Raw genomic sequence first — 21,763 nt, forward strand, 5'->3', positions numbered from 1 at the left:
AAATCATTTAAAATGAATGTAAATCTAAACAAAGTTGGTGTCTGAGCCTTAAGTGGAATATTAATGCAAGTATATTTGGTGATACTGTTAAATCATAGAAAAATATCTTTAGGTTTTTATTACTAATAATAAAGGAATTTTACTTAAATATTCATGATTCAGAAAGGCGAACAGAGTCTTAATGATATTATAATGTGTAATAGCAAAGTGAGGGCATGGCCTGTGGATGGAAAAAATTTGTTTTGCTTTATAATTGGCCACTTACAAAGTAGGACAGTGACTAAATTTAAAGAAAAGGTATTTGAATCAAGTGGAAACACAAGATTCAATGGATTGTATGTTAGAAAATTTGAACTTGTACTTTTTCTAATTTGTATGCTTTAATGATTAAAAACAAAATATTGCGATTGAACTTCACTTTTCATGGCATCCCTGCCTGCCCCCTGCATCCCACTGCAGTACTTTCCTTTGCAGGTATGTTCCCTGATGGATAAGTATATATATATTTTTCTTACCAAGAGTAAAGTTCTTATTTATTCATTTATTCTTTGAGCTTTATGGTTATACATAGTAATTGGGTTCATTCCAACAAACTCAAACATGCATGGAACTCAACTTTGGTTCATGATCCCCCTTTTCCCTCCCATCCTCCTCCCTTCCTCTATTTTCCTTCCTCTACTATCCTTCCTTTCACCCATCTATTTATTTATTTTTTTGGTTGGTTCTTTTTACTTATACATAATTCCCCATATTTATATATGCCCATAACCTGATTTTTAAATAATTCATTCTGCATTGCCTCCCCGTCCTGTCCTTCCACTTTGCCTCTCCATCTACTTCTACATTACTGATATTTCCCATATCTTTTTGACATCCTATCTTTCTTTCCTCCTTTCCTTTATTTTACTCTAACTTCACCTTATGAAAGAAAACATTCAACCTTTGAGGTTCAGAGTCTGGCTTATTTCACATAACATGATGTCCTCCATTTCTGTCCATTGGCCAACAAGTGCCATAATTTCATTTTCTTTATGGCTCAGTAGAACTCCATTGTGTGTGTGTGTGTGTGTGTGTGTGTGTGTGTGTGTGTGTGTATCACGATTTCTTAATCCATTCATCTATTGATGGGTATCTGGGTTGATTTCATAATTTAGTTATTGTGAATTGTGGGGCTACAAACATTGAAGTGGCTGTATTACTATAGTATGCCCATTTTAGTTCTTTTTTTTATTAGTTGTTCAAAACATTACAAAGCTCTTGACATATCATATTTCATACATTTGATTCAAACGGATTATGAACTCCCATTTTTACCCCGTATACATATTGCAGATTCACATCGGTTACACATCCACTTTTTTACATACTGCCATACTAGTGTATGTTGTATTCTGCTGCCTTTCCTATCTTCTACTATCCCCCCTCCCCTCCCTTCCCCTCCACTCCCATCTTCTCTCTCTACCCCATCTACTGTAATTCATTTCCATTCCCATTTTAGTTATTTTGGGAAAACACCAAGGAGTGGGATAATTGTGTCATATGATGGTTCCATTACTAGTTTTTAGAGGAATCCCCATACTGCTTTCTAGAGTGGTTGTACTAGTCTGCAGTCCCAAAGCACAAATTATATATATATATATATATATATATATATATATATATATATATATTTCAACATCTCTAGCAATCAGGAAAATGCAAATCATAGATTTCATCTTACTCTAATCAGAATGGCAATTATCAAGAATACAAACAATAATAAATGCTGGCAAGGATGCAGGGGAAAAAGTACACTTGTGTATTGTTGATGGGACTGAGAGTAAAGTTCTTTTGCATCTTGAATTTCTGTTAAATCACACAGCAGAACTCCAGCATGTATGGAGAAGAACATTTCTCTGCTTGTTGTGTTTGCTCTTCAGGCTTGAATTGAAAGGGTAACCAGACAGTTGCGAACATTCCTTTAAAATGTCATTTGTATAAGGCACAGCCTATTATTAAACTGTTGAACTGTTTTTGTTCATCTGCTGGCCAACCTCAAGGTCATGTCTAATTAAAGAGTTTTTTTTTTTCCTGTCTGGGCAGGGATTCAAAAGAAGAATCCTTCTGTGGATGGGACTCTTCTGCTCTTAATACCTGGTCAAGGTCAGGAGTAACCTTCTCCCATTCCAGGGGCAGAATAAATTGTTGAAGAGAAGACAATGAAAGTCTCAGTTCATGTCCTGAAGGAACTCATCTGGTGAAGAAAACACACAAGAAGAAATTACAATGTAAAAAGGTTATGGAATAGGGGATGGATGCATTTGTTTGGTATGCTGGGAATAGTGTGAGATGGTTTTCTGGAAGGGATATTATTTTAAACTGTGTCTTGAAGATCTGTAAGAGTAAACTAAATAATAATGGTATTCCAGGAACAGCACTGACAACACAGAGATGGAGAGATGGTTGCACATTTGGGGATGACAGGTCATTGGATTTTGGAGAAAGAGGAGATAATTGTAGAAAAGGGGAGATAAGTGAAAAGACTCTGAGGAGGAGGACTTTGGTTTGATACTGAGAATCATAATTATGACACTCTCCTAAAATTGAAGAATTTTAGGAGAGTGTCATAATTGATGTCTAAAAGATATTGTATTCAAGAGCAATTATAAAAGACTAGAGAAGGGATAAACAAAAGGAAGAAGAATAACAGAAGCAAGAAATACACTAAGGCAGTATAATGGGGGTAGATCAAATACTATCCACTACAATAAAATTTAGGAGTAAATTTAGGAGAACAACTCCTGCGTTTCTGGGTTGTGACTTTCGATGGATGGTGATATGATTTGTTATGAAAGAAGACAGGATAAGGGACTGACTTTGAATTACATTTTTGGCATTTTTATTTTGAGGCTTATGAAATATTCAGATGAGGCCTTAAGCTTAAATGGGAGATCAGCTAGATTTATAGGTTTGGGAATCAGCAGTATTTAAATATTATATTGACCCTGGGGCCTATTTTGTAGTGTTTAGAAATCTCTGTAATAGGCTGGAACAGATCTCAATAGATTATTTTATATATATTATATAATGTTTTCTAGATATTTATTTTTATAGATATTTAAATTTATTTATATTTTTAAACTTTTTTATTTTTAATATTGCATGGTTATCACAATTCTAAAAGATGGTAAAGGCATCATTAGTCTTATTTCACAGGGTGGAAACTGGGGTTCAATTTCAATGACTTTTCTGAGATCATACAGTTATGCTGATCTTCTGACTTCAAACCCAGGACTGTTTCCTATATACCATGGGACCTCTTATATTACAGTGAACAATTGCATAACTAACCACATTCTCCTTCTTGTAGCAGGCAGATGTAGATCCCTTAAGAGTTTTAAAACCCAAAGGTACAATAACAACATGAAGATTATACCACAGCACCCCAGCATGCATAACACCATGATAGACATCTCCTTATTTTATTGCTAAATGCATTCGGCATGCATGCTTGTTATCTGGAATATACTATAAAAAAAGTTTGGTTACATAAATAACTCCAGTTTATAGGTGCCATGGATAACACCTTTTCTTTCAGTGTATGGAAAACAGATTCCTGAATGGGTACAATTCTGAGATAGATTTATGCCCTGTTCAGCACATGCCTGTCCTGCAGCTCTGCTAGTGTAACTAGCCTATGTGAGGAGTATCACAAACGCACATGGGTATCTAGTGAGTTCCCTATTCCACTTTTTAGCTGAGGAAACTGGTTGTTGAGAATACTTATGATCCTTTAATTTTCCTTCATCCTACCTATGGATGAGGCCTGGGACCCTTTGTGCAAGCCCCTCAGGATCTCTCTTCAGGGTTGCTCTCCCACTCCCTCTGAGCTCAGCTGTTGTGATGTCCTCAGGCCCTGCCTCCCTCCATACCTGGCCTTTCTGGAGAGGCACTTTGGGCTGCGTGTCCTGGGTCAGCCTTTCAGATCACTTGTGGCCTGCCCTATCCTGCAATGGACAAATAATGCCTCACCTTCAGTTGCTTCCTGAATTCTTGGAAACCGGGCCTGGCCAGCAACTGTGACTGCAACAATGATAGAGAGGAGGGGACAGTCAAGTGAACTCAGAAAGGGAGGGCCCTGAGGGTCTGTGACATGAATTTTGTTTTCCATATTTCAGGCATGACTGAATATTATTATTTTTTTCTCACCATAGGAGAGAAATGTTCAATGAGCATTTTCCTGTCATTGAGTATTTAGATAATAGTACAAATGTATTTGTCCATTAAATTGTTTTATTCTGTTGAATTTTAATAATTTATTGCTATTGGCATAGGTTTCAGAGTCCTATATGTTCTTAGGAATCCCTCTCCCCTAAGATTCTCTCTGATGACAAATCCACAGACATCTCTATCTTATCTTTCTCACCCTTGTTTCTTACCCTGAATCAATTCCTTTGTTATTTTCTTTTGAACTTTTGTAATCACCCTGTATGTGACCTCTACAACTCAGATTTTATAAGAAAACACTGTTACAAGTGTTTTCCTAATAGTAGGAGAGTTTTCATATGATTAAATAGTATATTATCATAGTTGGCTATTTCTCTTAGTGGAGATACTTAATGCCCCAAAAGACTGAGAGTCTCCACATAAACAATTACCAGTCTTGGTAATGGATGATATTCCATCAACTAAACCACCAAGGATTCTTGGAACTAAAGATCATGGCCTCTAATGAATAAAATCCCTGTATAACTGGCTGTTTCTCAAGAGTAGCAAATAGGTGGGGTTACCTCAGAGACTGCCATCCTGGACAGTGTTGCAGGCTTGAACCCAACACTACCAACAGCTTGTGATTCCTTATTTCAGTTTTTGAGGCTGACTTTGGACACAATTGATTAAAAATACTCTTTTTTATCACTATGGGATTAAGAATGCTCCGTTTGTGTAATAATAATAAAAAAACAGCACTCAATTTTTGCCTATGGTTATGTGAATCCTTAGAAGGATTTTAAAACTATTGCCTCTGTACGAAAAGATTCTCTTCTTCTATGACATTCCTAGCATCATTTACAATCCAGGAACTGAATAGAACCTCATATTATCTGGGAATACACAAATACAGAAGAATGTATTCCAGAAGTTTTTTAGGTTCAGTGACATAACTGTTAATTCCTAGCCTCAAAACTTTTAGTTTACCCTTTCCATGTACTGAGGCTCAGAACTTTGGAAAACCATTTGAATTGTACTCAGGTATTTGAACTTGTGCCATAGCTAGAGGACAAATCATGTCCTCTGATTTTTATTCCAAAATGTCAACCTTAATTTCTATAAGCCTAGGATCTTTAGCATGACTTTAAGTCATCTCTAGAACACATTCTTCTGTCTCCTCCTGGTAATTCTGATTTTAGCCCTCTCCCTTTGCATATTCTGAAAAATATACATACTCAACAGAGAAAATTGATACAGATTCTAGAACATGCTAGTCATGCATTTAGTTTTATTCCATACCTTGTAAGATGATATGACTTCAGCTCTCTACATAAATGTTTTTCAAATATCTACCATCTAGCAGCATCTCCCTGGCTTTTATGAATATCAGTCAAAGAGTGGCCATGTGAAGGAGAAAGAATCCACACTGTTGAATAAATTGGTGCTGAGGAATAAGCCATCATGTTACCTAGCATCATTTCTGTGGAGACCTGTTTGTCATTACCTCATCTTCCAGAGACAGGGAAGTCTGAGTCTGGAGAGAGATATCCTGGCCCCCAAACTATGGGGTTGAACATTCCCAGAGCCACTGAGCTGGGATCTTCTGACATTCATGGAAAGGCCTTAGGAGAAGAAACCAGGAAGATGGGAGTGTGATCCACTCCAGTCAGTCAGAGTAGCTTTGCTATCATGTTTTGTACATTGAACCTCTTCAGATGATTTTGTTTAAAGAAGGGGTTCAGTTGCTACTTTTACATTTGGAGACCGCTGGGGCATCAGTTGAAAGAAAAGGAGTTAGGATATCAAGGGAGATTAATTTTCAACTCCATTGCTTACTAAACTTCTGTCATTGGCTAGGCAATCAATCCTCTCAACATCTTAGTTTTCTTATCTGTAAAAGGAGACTATTGATAACACCTACTCTTGAGGAGTCATAGGATTTAGTAAGATTTAATAAAATAAAAAAGCCCATCACTATCATTTACAGATGATAGTTTCTTCATTGCCCTCCTCCAGGGTTAGAAATTCATAGAAGGCAGTTTCTGAGTCTTTATTTCTTCTTTTGTCTTCACTTCCTTGTACAGTAGTTCTTGAATTTTGGTGTCTATTTAGTATCACTCACTAGTAGAGCCCAGTATCCACCTACACTGAACTAAAGCCTCAGGCCTATAACTCTGCAAATAGCTTAAAAATAACCTAATACGTAATCTGTAATCCACAAATGCTTCAAAGTGAACTCTTGGGAAATTTGCTTCCATTCATTAATAGTGAACACAATATAATATGTTATGTTCTTGTTTTTGCTTTTGCTATCCAAAAGTTCAAATTCAGTTTTGCAGTTAAATTGTAGTGGACTTGCTTAGTTTAGGTGGTCTGATATTAGTCTCACCTACCAGCTTTATTATTTGACACTTCAAAAACATTTTTTTTTGTTTAGTTTTATGGTTTTCACTATAAGCCAACTCAAAAATTAGCTTGGAAATGTTTAGTGCATAAATAATTGTAAAATGTAAATATAGCCCTTCACATATACTTCGCTTCTGCCAAAATGGAGTTGGCCCTCTTTATGCTTCTGTCCAAAGGGTCCTCTGTTTGAAAAGCCTTTTCTTCCATAGCTTCAGTCCTTGAAATCTGACACCCTCACTCCTCATGTCCCAGGCCTTCTTTAGGGAGCTGGTCCTGAACTTGCCAGAGATGAATGGCATAATACCTGTGGACTCACTTTGGGCATGAAAATGTCAGAAGGGAGATTGGTCTGTTGTAAAATGACAGTGTGAAGGGATTCATTTTTAGGAACATCTACCAGAAGTTCTAAGCTATGGGAAAGCACTCCAATTTTAGTTCTCCTATGAGGAAGCAGAGACAAAGAGCAGAGATCAAAAGGTAGAAAGACAGTGGCTCCTTGGAAACAGATGTAGGTTTGAATCATGACTCCACCAATATCTGTCAGCTATGTGACTTTGATCAGTGAAGCCAAGTCTCAGATTGCTTACTCTGGATGCCTATGTCAGCTAGAGGCTCAAATAATTAGAATGTCATTGACTGAAACATATCAGGCCCCCTTTTTTTTTCCTCAGGAAAAAATAAGTCCAGAGGAAGAAATCTGGGGCTGGAATAAGGGCTTCATCTTTCTACCCTTAGCTCAGCTTCTCTTTCTCATGATTGTAAGATGGTTTCTCTACCTTCAAACATGGTAAGAAAGAAGGGGAAAGGTGAAAGGGGTCAAGGCCAGCTAAATTTTATTCATTTAAAAAAGTGTCCCAGGAACCCATCTGTCAATCATCACTTACATCTCATTGATCACAACAGTGTCATCTGGAGTTACAAGGGAAGCCAGAAAGAAGAGAGAACCACTGCTTCTCTGAGACATATTAAGCTTCTATGAGTAAGAAAGGAGGAGAGCGCATAGGAGTGCCTGCACAGGAGTGTCTCTCAGGGAGGGAAATGTCCTTCCTTCAGGACATGGAAGCAAGACAGCACAGCACAGAGCCCTGGGGCCTCTAACTTCTTTTCCTCGGCCTTCCGGATTATGCAGTAACTCAATTTTCTTCTGTACGTCACCATTTCTTTTTATATCATGATTTATAAACTGAATGACCAGGCAATATCATCATTTTGAATTATGGCCCCTTTCACATACAGGATGATTATTCAATTCATGTTTGAAATTCTCAAAGTGAAGTGTTATGGAGCAGCATGGAGCACTCTTCCGTAGTCTTACTGTTTAAAAAAAAAAAAATTGCCTTTCTTTTTGGTAAAATATGATTGTGTTGAGCAGGAAGGAAAACAGCTGATTCCCCGAGCACTGCTCATTTGGAAGACTGAAGTCCCCAGCTAGCACAGGCTGGCATGAAATCTGATCAGTAACTGCAGTGCTTCCACACTGACAGTAAATCCTGGAAGTGAAGAATCCCACCACCTCTTTGCTGTGAGCTACTGCAGGTGGCACCTGAGCCAGGTGAGAAAGAAACTTAGGCACCATTTTAAGAGAAAATTGCATCCAATGCTCAACACTTTACTCCTTCCTCGGTTCTTGAAGAATTCCTCCTTCCACTGGAGTATCCTGACATTCCATATTTTACCTCCAATGAAGAAGATGCCAGATCAAGTACCCCAGAAACAAGCGAATCAGAGAGAGTTTTAGGGAGATGGGAAATATAATGAGAGAAGAGGATCGGGTTTAGGAGCACTATGGACTGCAAAGCATAAGAAGGCCTGTCCAAAGCATGATGGTAGCCAGAGTGGTGGTCCATGCCTGTAATTCCAGCAGCTTGGGAGGATGAGATAGGAGGATCATAAGTTCAAAACCAGCATCAGCAACAGCAAGGCACCAAGCAACTCAGTGAGACCCTGTCTCTAAATAAAATACAAAATAGGGCTGGGGATGTGGCTCAGTGGTTGAGTGCCCCTGAGTTCAATCCCTGCTACTTCCCCCCACCAAAAAAAGGAAACCATGATGATTGACTCCCTAGTAACCTCTGCCCATAAACCTACAATAAAGAAAAAACTGTCTGAACCGCAGTCATCCTCCCCTTTCAAATTGTATTCTGTTATTTTTAGTTTAACCATAGTCTTTGTGGTGATGGTTTCCCAAAGTTACTTCTAGCCTTTAACTGATAGTATATACGGTTAGAAAAATCAGACCTACTCTAGCCTCACTGATTTTCCTTCAGGTATCATTATAGGATTAACAGTAAACTCCTCTAAAAAGATTGTACCTACAAGAGGGAAGAGGAAAAAGGGAAAGCACAAATTACACCACATTTCTATTCTCAGTTCTCTCCTTTGGGAAATTTTAATTCTGATTTACAAATGCGATACTCTTGATTTCTGTGTTCTATGGAAAAAAAAGCAGTTATGTAATATGAAACTAATAAGAATTTGGAAACCGAGATTTTAGTCCATTTTCAAACAAAGATGACTTTGACTAGATATTAATGCCAAATGAGCCATTAAGAAAAATGTCACTGAAGCCTGAGCAGAAGGAAAACAACAAAATCAGAATGGAGGAGAGTTCTACTTTTAGAACTCTAAAAGTATCTTTTCTGAGCACATCATTTATTTATTCACTTACAATAATTAATTCTATGAACACTCTTAAGTGCCTGGCTCTTAGGGTGATACCACTCATTGGTTCCTCTACATGCTGAGTTGGAAGGTAGTGGGTGACAGGGGTCTGACACCCATTTCATGGACAGGGCAGCTGACCTGAGGTCTCAGTAGCCCCTAAGCAGAGAGTAGCTCTCTTGATAAGTGATTTCACTGATTCATTTTCACATAGCTTGTTTTCAACAGAAAATTACGAGTGAATGTGATTTTAGGACTCTTTTCTGAAGGCTGCTGCTAGATTTTGTGAAACAGTGAGAAAATTATAGAAAACCACTCTTTACTGCAAATGCTCACATCTAATTGTTAATAATATTCTTTTCAAGAATATTTGGACCTCAAACTAACAAAGCAGTCTTCCTTTTATTTCAAGGGAAAAAAAAAAAAACACTGCACTGACAGCAGGAATGTTTTTGTCCATGTGAATGGTTTTGCTTAATGTTCCTCAGCTGAGGGCATTATTGATTTGCCTGCCAATGACTTAAATGCAATTTTAGCTTAAATGTTTTATCTTTGAAATAGGGCGTCATGTGAAATACCTCTCCTATTAAAACTTTCAGGCCCGTCTTAGTTTAACCTACTCAGTTGGTATAGAACAAGGTTTGGCAAACTGAAGCCCATCAGCAAACTCTTCTCTCTGTGAAGCTTGCAGGTTAAGAATGGATTTTACTAAAAAAGAAGAAGGAGAAGGAGAAAGAAAAGAGAAGGAGAAGGAGGAGGAGGAGGAGGAGGAAGAGGAAGAGGAAGAGGAGGAAGAGGAGGAAGGGCCTTGATCCAGGCAGCATCAACTGAGAATCTCTAGTAGGGGTGATGGGAGATAGAGAAAAACACAGAAACAAAGAAAAGAGACATTTTAAAGTAAAGCTGGAGCCAGGTAGGACACTGGATCAGCTGATAACCAGAGCTCATTCACTCTCCATGAAGAAGGAGAAAGAAGAAGCAAGAGGTAGAGGTGGAGGTAGAGGTGGAGGTGGAGGTGGAGGTGGAGGTGAGGGTGGAGGTGGAAGAAAAATAGAAGAAAGAGGAGGAGAAGGAGGTGGAAGAGGAGGAGGAGGAGGAGGAGGAGGAGGAGGAGAGAACACTCTGTGAATTGTCATTGGACTGTCATCAGGATGGGAAGGAAGCAGGACTGGATAGAGCAAGTTGATTTTCTGCCCTAAATCTCTCCTAGTAGGACAGAGATCTCATCTGTTGATAAGTTATTCCTTCCTACACAACCCACTTCAGCGTTCACCTTATCCAGCAAGTGGTCAAGATCAAGGTTATTTTCGCACTAATGCTGCACTGATGTCATTGCCTCTCACCCTCCTGGAGTTTGTGGGTATAAGTTTACAAAGGTAGAGAGAGAACAAATTCTGAGGTGGCTGTTATCTTGCCTTCAGGGATTGTGCTTTGTGTGTCATACACGTCCAGTAAATATTGACACAGCACAAGAAATATGATTCAGAGAGGATGAATGACTCACTTGACATTACACGTTGAGAATTAATAAAAATGGATCGTAGATCTTGATTCTAAACCTTCCTCTACAGTACCTATTTATGCATTTTATTTATTATTGCTATTTTTTATTTCTAAAATGGTCATTGAGAGCTGCCTCTTTCTTTCTTTTTTATTTATTTATTTTTTGTACATGACAGTACAATGATCTTGACATATCATACATTTGAATCAGATAGGGTATAATTTCTCATTTTTATTGCTATTTTTTTTGTTTCTTTTATTTTTCTATGCTTCTAAAGTCGGAAGCATCCCCTTTTGGAAACATGGACATTTATATTAATTTTATCTAGAGATCTTGTACAAATACTACTTGTTTCTCTTTATTTTTCAGAATTTCAAATCTAACATTCTACTGTTGTTTCTGATCAGTCAAATATGTTTTTGTGGGAGGAATTATTGTATCTCCATGTGTAAGACTAAGTAGAGGGTTGAGATGAAGGACTTGATTTTCTTTTTTTGCAATATGGAAGCAATAAGGTGGATAAAGTTTAGAATAAAATAATATACATGAAGGTATTTTTTAAACTGTTAAGGAACTCAGCAAATATGTTACTACCATAGATTAAAAGTTTTATCAATATATTATTCCTAATGATATGTAAAAAAATGTTCTCTGAAATATTGCTTAGCTTTAAAGAAAGTATTTAACAGGTTCTGAGAATTCCAAACAACTGGTTCTTAATCTGTTCAAAACTGAGCAGGATGTGGTGTGTACTACAGAACACTTTATTTTGCCATAGTTTCCATGTTTGGGAAAGTTGCAAATGATTCGTGGGAAGCTGGAATGGGGTCACATGCTGAGTTTTAAACTGAAATTTATGACGAAAAATGAAACAATTGTAAAACAGTTGTCAATTTTACTGTTCAGAGAGGAACTTACTTCGATTTTGGTACGGTAATTGAGGAACATTATTTTGTTAATAACTCATGGTCACCGCTAAGCACTGTTTTATCTGGCTGGTTTATTGATTAGTTAAAATTGAGTTAGGAGTTTGCTATGGTTGGGATATGAATAGTGTTTCTCACATGTTGGAGACTTAGTACTTGGTGTGAGGATGTTGAGAGGTGATGAGACCTAGTAGGAAGTTAGGTCTTTGAGGGTACTCCTTTGGAAGGGAACATGGAAATTTTTGTGGGACCCCAAGTTAGTTCTCACAGGAGCAGTTTGATTAAGAGTGAGCCTAACCTCTGAATCACTGTCTGGCTTCCTATCTGACTATGTGATTTCTCTCTCTGCCATGCACTCTCACCTTTTGTGATGTAGCCTCCAAAAGGTCCTCACTAGAGCTGACACCATGCTCTTGAACCTCCCACATAGAGTTAAATAAACCTTTTTTTTTCTTTACAAAGTAGCCTGCTTCTGGTAGTTTGTTACAGTAATGAATAACTATTATTGTTATGTTCAATATTCCTTTTCTATTTATTTAGAATACATAATTTTCTATCATTTTATTTATTTAAAAACTCAATCTGATCTAATCTTAAATATAAAACCTCCAATTTCAAATCCAATTTAAATTTTATTTCCTCTCCACGTATCTTCCCATCCTATGGTAGTCTCCACAGATGGCCTTCAATGAACTGTGCCCTTTTTTGTCCCTATACTTGTTGATTCTTAACTGAGCCTGTGACTCATAGTCAGCAATATAGTGGAAATAATGCTGTGGCAGTTCTGAGTCTAAGTCATAAGAAGGTCTATAAGCTTTTTAATTTTGATTTTTGGAGGTTCAAAATCACCATGTAAGAAATCTGGCATGTTGCCATATCATATAGTGAGGTGACATGGAGATGCAGAAGCCGGAGCTTGCATGGAGAGAGAGAGACCAATTATTTAAAAATACTAGGTGTCTCTGCCAATGGGCCAGGTGTGTACATGAGCCACCTTGACCATGAAAGCCTGGTCAATCCAGATGATGGCAACTTCAGCTCACTTGGTATGGAGAGAAGAACCATCCAGCTGAGTCCAGTCAACACTTGGAATCATGAGAGAAAAGACTATAATTCAGGGTGGTCTATTAGGTCTCAATAAATAACTAGAACATTTCCCCCTTCTGTTTCTATCTGGCCCAGGAAAAGGAAAAAATGATTTTTTTTTCATTCTCTTCTTCCTTTTCCTCTTCTAATTCTAGCATTTTGTGTTGAAGACTGGTAAGAAGAGTGTTGTGAGTAAGCTGTGCCATTAAGATAGACCAGACACTTTTGTGTCTATGGTCAGAATATATTGAATAACAATAAATTCACAAACTACATCACTTTCATTGGTTGTACTTGTGGGTCACATGGTAGCCTTGGGCCAGGCAATTTTCTCAGGGTTTTTAATTGCAATCTTTTTTTTTATATTTATTTTTTAGTTGTAGTTGGACACAATACCTTTATTTTATTTATTTACTTTTATGTGGTGCTGAGGATTGAACCTAGGGACTCGCACGGGCGAGGTGAGCGCTCTACTGCCGAGCCACAACCCCAACCCTTTAACTGCAATCTTAATGATTAATATCTATAACACTCAAGTCACACATCATACTTTTCAGAGTATGATATATGTAGGTTCCAGTATGGCTGGTAAAGGGTTAAGGCAGCCACAGTCTTTCAGGAGGCTTCACGGTGAACAAAGGCAGAGAAAAGAAACAAAAGAATCACTTCAGGTGTTCGGAGAAGATTATGGACCCAGCCAAAGAACTTGCTCAGGGTGCCCAGCTGTCAGGGTGCTAAACTTATTTTAGGCCAGGGTTCAGAAGGCAGGCAGTTTCAAAGTGGGTCACGTCAAACAGGGAGATTGAGCTGAATGGGGGACAAAATTGGTATTTCATTACCTTTTGACCTTGTGATGCCTATTCACTAGAGGGTCTGATGATGGGTTGGTGTGTACCACTGCAACTAGTGTCTGGGTGTGTTATGGTTCAGATATAGGCATCCCTCAAAAGCTCATGCATGAGATAATGCAGGGAAGTTTACAGGTGGAATGATTTGGCTATGAGAACCTTAACCTAATCAGTGCATTAATCCCTTGATAGGGATTAACTGGGTGGTAACTCTAGGAAGCTAGGTGTGGCTGGAGGAGGTGGGTCCCTGGGGGCAGGCCTTTGGGGTATATATTTTGTGCACATTGAGTAGGGCTCTGTTTCTGCTTCCTGGTGCCACGTTGTGAGGTTCCTTCTCCTTCCACACTCTTCCTCCATGATGTCCTGCCTCATCTTGGGCCTGGAGCAGTCAGCCATCTATGGACTGAGACCTCTGAAATTGTGAGCCCCCAAATAAACTTTTCCTTCTCTAATTTTATTTATCAGGTCCTTTTGTCATAGCAGTGAAAAAACTGACTCAAACAGAGTGTTTTTTCTTGTATGGGTCGTATGTATGGGGATTGCTTAATTCAGAGATTTGGTGTGTTTGATAAATGCACCGGTCTGGTCATTCTGATGTGAGTTTGATAGACCTATGCAACCATGTACTACTGATTTAATTCAAGAGGTTCACAGGTGGTCATTTTTTTAGTAGCATAATTTATTTATTAGTTTGTGCCTGCCTTATGATTGTGCTGGGTGGATGGTGGTTGTTTACTTGGACAAGCAAGGTATAGGGTTATTCTACCTTGGTACTTGTTTTCAAAATGGAGTTAACTCAGGGCAAACTGCTGTTTCATAAATATGGAGTAACTTGGAGCAGGGAATGGCCTGTTCTCTACAAGGAGTGAGGGGATAGGTTAAAGTCTTTTGTCTTAACTGGCTCTACACCTGATTAAATTTTCAGAAATTTGATGTGCCAACTCTCAAACATGCCATTATTAAAACTTAAGTTATATAAAGTTATAATTAAGTTATATTAAAAACAAAGGTAATAAAGTTTGTGACTTCCTAATTATTTTACTATACCTTACTATAGTTTATCCTCTTACATGTATTATACCTGTGTAGTGGAAATACAATTGTAATAGTATGCTGTCACATGTTTCTGTCTAATGCTACAATCAATTATGTCACACTGGTAACTTAAAAGTCAGCTATGGTGAGAGTCTTCCTATAATTAAAATAAGTAAACATTACAATTGGTGTTTTTTTCCCCCCCTGGATGGATATCTGGTTATTAAACCTATAGCAGCATGTGTTCTGCATCGTTGGCCCATCCTGGCTCGTGGGTGATGCTTTCTCTGTGGTAAGCATGAAAAATATTGCCTATTTTAAGGGGTACATACATGTATTTTTTGAAGTTATTCTGTGAGACTTTCTCAACATCACTGTTCTAATGTGGAAAGTTCATGCTGCACGTCCTCATCTTACCCTTTTGCTACCAGGTCCTTTCATCATGGGATAGTCCTCATTTGTGTAGCATTTGCAAAACAGACCAGGCCTCCTGTCTTTCTTGATGTCCATCTGATCTCTAGAGAAGTTTGGACCCGAATGAAGGAACATGATGATTTGGATAAAGAATTTCTTGTTAGTCAAAGGAATAGTGTGTGTCCTGAGTTGCAGTCTTCAGAAGCAACTTCTGAGATGGAGTTAGTGTACAGAAAGGTGATTAAAGAAAAAGAAAACTTGGGTTGGGGGGAAGTTGGGCTGAGGTGCAGTCATAGTAAGTCTTTCCCTACACTGTGGGGAGCTCTGAAGCTGGAATAGCCTTTTAGAGTTGCCCTGACTCGGGCTGAGAGGGCTTTGAAAATGCACAGAACCATCATTATATGTGGTCTGCCCAATGGGGCATGACTGGGCAGGGAGCCTTCTTCAGCTGAGGTAATTTTCAAGGAGTTGATGATAGTCAACAACCTTCCCATAGCTGGAGGGATAATTTTATTTTTATTTTGAAGGGAAGTTCACTTCATGTTCATTATGGTCCATTCCATGTACATCTTGGATCCACTTACTTCTGATAAATTATGGGGCCAGCTCCTACAGGATTCCAGAGGGCCTCTTTTTCTGAGGGTAACTACTATGATGCTGGTTAGTAAGACAAATGATGGCTCCTCCCACCACTGCAGTTTTCCTCACAGTCACAGATGATTCTTATTTTCTCTTTTCTCTGTTAACGATTCAAACCTCCTTTGCTGTTGGCTGGTCTATGGGCCTTTCTTAGTTGGAGATCCAGACTCCTTTCTGTGAGGAGTTCAAACCTCACTTTTAGGAGTGGTTGTTGCATTTATCATTTACCATTATACTTACATTATTAGCATCATAGTTGGGTAAGGGAATATTAAGTGAAGCCCAAGTATATCACCTGAGTGTCAAACTTGCCCCTTTTTGTCCTCTGGGTAAGCATAGTTCTGCCTCCTTCTGATTGATGATCAGAGCCCATTACTCTAGTCAAGAGGGGGAGTCCATATATATATTATATATATAAATTTTTTATATGCATAAAATTTTATATGTATAAATTTTATATATATATTTTTTGGTAGCAACAGGTGGAGCTTATCATTTAGAGAGATTCTTGCTAGATTTTTTTTCCCTTTTTAGGATCAAAAATTCTAAACTTGCAGAGGTCAAACTTGTGGATATCAGAGAATAATTTCCCTGAAAGAATTGCTAGAAGTGTTTTTTAGCCTTAAATTAATTAAGGCTTTAGCATACATCTTGTTTGTGTATCACTGTACTAGGAATTAGAAAACAGGGAGTTTTATAGGAGAGGAAAAGTTAAATATATGAATAATATCCAATTCCTAAACATTTATAGACAGTGAAACAACATAATATAAAATAGATAATTAAGTGGTGGTTTAGTGTGTATTTTTTTATAAGTAAATTTCAGAAAATAAATTGGCAACACTTGGATTCCAGTACATTGAAATTGAGTTTTTAGCTTCCTTCCTGTATGACTAATCAGCTGGCCCTATATGGGTTAAGAGGAGCCCCTTAAAGAACTTAATTAAGAGAACATCAAGTGTGCTTCTTTGTTTTGTTTTAGTTTTTCTTCCATGTTTTTTGTGCATTATAGTTGTATATAATGGTGGGATTCATTGTTACATATTTGTCCATGTACTCAATATAGTAATATAATTTGGCTAAAATAATTCCCCAGTATTCTTCCTTTTCCTTCTCTCCTCCCTCACCCGATCTCTTTCCTCTATTCTACTGATTTCCCTTCGATTTTCTTGAGAACCTATCTCCTTTTTCGTTTTTCTCTGTAGCTTCCGCATATGAGAGAAAACATGATATTTGACTTTCTGATTTTGACTTATTTCACCCAACATGATATTTTTACTCTTCTTACAGATGAATAAAATTTAAATGTGCATATGTATCATATTTTCTTTATCCCTTCACCCAGTGATGGACACCTAGTTTTGCTTCACAGTTTGGCTATTGCACTGCTAAAAACATGGGTATGCATGTATCATTACAGTATGATGTCTTTAATTCTTTAGGATGAATACCAAGGAGTGATATATCTGGAACATATAGTGGTTCCATTCCTAGTCTTTTGAGGAATCTTTGTACAAATTTCCAAAGTGGCTGTGCTAATTTGCAATTCCACCAGCAATGTAAAAGTGTTTCTTTTTCTCCATATCTTCTCCAGCATTTATTATTGTTTGTATTTTTGGTGGTTGCTATTCAAACTGGAGTGAGATGAAATCTCAGTGTAGTTTTGATTTGCATTTCTTTAATTGCTGATGATATTGAACTTTTTCTGCATATATTTATTGGTTATTTGCATTTTTTCATTTGAAAAATGATGAAATTTTGATGAAAATTTGATGACATCCAATTTTTACTTTATTTGCCCATTTATTAATTGCATTATTTGGGTTTTGGATGTTAAGATTTTTAGTTCTTTATATATTCTGATATGAATTCTCGGTCAGAAGAGTAGCTAGCAAAGATTTTTTTCTCCATTCTGTAGGTTATTTCCTCACATCTTAATTTTTTCTTGGTTGTGCAGGAGCTTTCAAATTTGATGAAATCCTATTAATATTTTTTTTTTTATTTTCTGAGGTTCAGGAGTTCTAGTGAGAAAATCATCACCCATGCCTATATGTTGGAGTGTTCACTCTGTTTTATTCTAAAAGTTGCAAATTTTCTGGTCTAATTCCTAGGTAGGTCTTTGATCCATTTTCAGTTGACTTTTGTATAGGGTTGGAGATAAATATCTAGCCTCATTCTTCCACATATGGATAATCAGTTTTCCCAGGAGCATTTGATAAAACAGGCTGTCTTTTCGCCAATGAATGTTTTTGGTACCTTCGTCCAAGATCAGATGACTGTATCTGTGTGGGTTTGTCTCTCCATCTTCTGTTCTGTTTCATTGGTCTATGTGTCTTTATTTATGTCACTACCAAGAAGTTTTTTTTTACTATAGCTCTATAGTATAATTTAAAGTACTATGATACTTATTCCATTTTTTGGGCATAGAATTACTTTGTCTATTCTGGAACTTTTATTCTTCCAAGTGAATGTTCACATTGTTTTTTTCTTTTTATTTTTCTAGTTGAAGGCTTTCTCTGCATCTATGGAGATGACTTTGTGCTTTTATCCTCAATTTTATTTAAGTGATTAGTTACATTTATTGATTTGAATATGTTAAACCATCCTGGCAACCCTGGGATAAAATCCACTTGGTTGTGATGTACAATTTTCTTAATATATTCTTGAATATGATAATAATATAATTTGGCCAAAATAATTCCCCAGTATTTGCTGATTTTTATTTTTGCATCTACATTTCTCCGGGAAATTGTTCTATAGTTTTCTTTCCTTGATGTGTCCTTTTCTGGTTTTGGTATCATAGTGATATTGGCTTCATAGAATGAATCTGAAACAGTTTCAGCCATATCTATTCTTGGAATATTTGAGGAGTATTGAAATTACTTATTCTTTAAAGGTGGTTGAATTCTATTGAGAATTCATCTATTCTTGGGCATTTCTTTGTTGGAAGGCTTTTTATTAGCATTTCCATCTCATTACTAGTTATTTGTTCAGGTTTTTATGTCCTCTTGAATCAATTTTGGTAAGTCATGTGTCTAGAAACATACACATTTCTAATATGTTGTCCAGTTTATTGGAGAATAAATTTTGAAAAAAATTGATCCTCTGGATTTATGTCATGTCTGTGGTGATATCTCATTTTTTTCATCTCTAATTTTACTAATTTGGGTCTTTTTTCTTTTACTTTTTGGTTAGTTTGGCTAAAGGCTTATCAATCTTGTTTATCTTTTTTTAAGAAACAACTCTTTGTTTTATTGATCCTTTGAATTATTTTTTATTCTCTATTTCATTGATTTGAACTCTGTTCTTAGATTTAATTTTAGAATTGGCTTATTCTGTTTTTCAAGGGTTGAGATGCCATCATTAGGTAGTGTCTGGGATTTTTCTGATTTTCTTATATAGGCATTTATAGCCATAAACTTTCCTCTTAGAACTACCTTTATAAGGTCCCTGAGTTTCTTGTATGTTGTATTACTAGTCTCATTGAGTTTAAGAATTTTTAAATTTTACCCCTTATTTCTTCTATCACCTGTTCTAAAGAGTATTGTTCAATCTCCATATTTTACGTTGTTTTTGTAGGGTTTTGTCATGTTGATTTCAAATTTAATTCCATTATGATCTAATAAGATGCAAAGGATTTTTTTTTATCAATTTTGGTATTTGCTAAGAGCTGCTTTGTGACCTAAAATATAGTCTATTTTGGAAAAGATTCCATGAGGTGCTAAGAAAAAAGTGTATTCAGCTGTTGTGGGTTAACATATATATGTTAAGTTTTTTTGATTTATAATATTTTTAGGTCTAAAAAGTTTGTCTGGGTGACTTATTTATTGATGAGAGAGGTGTGTTAAAATCACCCAGTATTATTGTACTGGGGTCTATCTGAGTCTTTAATTCAAGTAATGTCTGTTTTATGTAATTAAGTACACCAGAGTTTTGGAGACAAATATTTACTATCAATATAACTTCTTGTTGGATTATTCCATTTATTAATATGAAGTGTCCTTCTTCATCTCTTCTGATTAAATTTAGCTTGAAGTTTGCTTTGCTGGATATGATAGTTGCTACTCCTGATTGTTTTTGGGCTTCATTTGCACAGGACATCAATTTCCATCCTTTTGCTTTCAACCTGTGGCTGTCTTTACCTTTAAGATGAGTCTCCTGCAAACAACATATATTGGGGTCTTATTTTTTAATCCATTCCACCAGTCTTTGCCTTTTATTGAAGAATTGAGACTATTTACATTCAACATTATTATGAAGACATGTTGTTTAATTCCTGCCATTTTGATTTATTTCTAATGTTTAATTTGGTCATATTTTTTATTTGCTGACCTACTTTTCATATGAGATCTGTTCATTTGTGTGGGCTATGGGGTTCGTTTTTGATTTTTTTTTTCTGTGTGAAGTATTATTTTCTGCAGTGCCATCTTAGTAGTCACAGATCCTTTTATTATCTGCTTGGAAAACATCATTCTAAACCCTTCTATATTTTTAGATTTTGTGCTAAGAAATCAGAAGTAATCATGATTAGTTAACCTGTAAATGTGACCTGATATTTTTCTCTTGAGGCTTTTAGAAGTCTATCTTTGTTCTGTATAATAAGAATTTTGTTTGTGATGTATTGCAGAGAGGTTCTTTTTGGATTCTATCTGGGATTGTGAATGACTTCTGTACCTGTATGTCCATCTCATTTTCAAGGTTTGGAATATTTTCTGTTACCATTTCCCTGAAAAGGTTATTCATGCCATTAACCTGTATGTCATAACCCTCTTCAATTCCAATGATTCTTAAATTTGGTCTCATGATGTTGTCCAAGAGTTCTTGTATATTCTGACCATAGTTACTTTTCTTAAGGGAAAATGAAAGAATTGTGTCCATTGAGGTGGTCAAAACAGTTTATGAGGATGTATTGTCACTGCCTATGCCCAAGTGTCCTTTCCATTTCTTCTTGGAATATGTTGTGGTGGTGGGGCATGAATGAGCAGGCATACAAGGCCTGGGGGTTATTAACCCTTTCATCTTTTTGCTTTGCTCACAGAGCTCTCACTCAGCTGGAATGGCATAAGACTGATCTGGTTGAAATAGCTCTCAGCTTCCCCCTACATCAGCATAAGGTAGGATAGAATGAGAAGTAATAGCAATTGCAGTTTTGTCTGGACAGAGCAGATTGATGTACTCTCAGGGTGGGGCAGTTCCAGATTCTCAGAGGGAAGTTCTGGTGCTTGGGGATCAGGTTAAATCTGGCCTTACAGACTTTGGTATCTGTTCTGGAGAGATTAGATCAACACAATCCTAAGGCCACACAGACATCAGTTTCTTCTGGGAGTCTGGATCTCAGGAGCCTCCCAGGAAATCTACTCATGGGGCAGGGGAACCAACCCTCCACAAGTCTCTCACATTCTGTTGCCCCTTAATATGACCTTCCCAACATAGTTCCTGAATGTATTTATACCTTCCTGTTTATTTTCCCAACACTCTTCAGCTGGTCATGTGAACTGCCAGACTCAATGTGAAAGTGAATTATACTCTCCTTTGTTTTTCTGGATTGAATCCCCTTGGGTACAATCTGCTCTGTGTGTTTCACTCATATTGTGCTAAGTACACTGTAGGCCACATTGTTGGCATTTGCTGGAATATTGTGGCTATGTTTGCCATGATATCCTGGGCTCCCACAGTAGCAAACTGCAGCATGACCTCCTCAAGATGGCTGCCACTTCAGATCTCTGCTTGTTAAGAAATACAGATCCCTTTTCATTCACCAGTTCACTAGATAAGCTAAGTTCAGGTTACTTTTCTTATCTCCAGATTTTTCCATGCTACATTTGCCCTTTGTGTTTTCTCTGTTTGTGTTATCCTTCCCCTCTCTGGTGAACCAACCAGTACTGCTACCTCTGCTGCAATGGCTTGGCTCCACTGTACTCTTTCTTGTTCTTTCTTCAAGGCCCTCAAATTTCTGAGTCACTAAGTGATTCTGACTGTCCAGCAATCAATTTCAATAAATTCCCTTTTTCACCCACCATGCTGAGAAACAGTATCCCCACTGCTTAAATCCTAAT

This window comes from Urocitellus parryii, chromosome 8 (assembly GCF_045843805.1).
Source record: "Urocitellus parryii isolate mUroPar1 chromosome 8, mUroPar1.hap1, whole genome shotgun sequence".
NCBI lineage: Eukaryota > Metazoa > Chordata > Mammalia > Rodentia > Sciuridae > Urocitellus > Urocitellus parryii.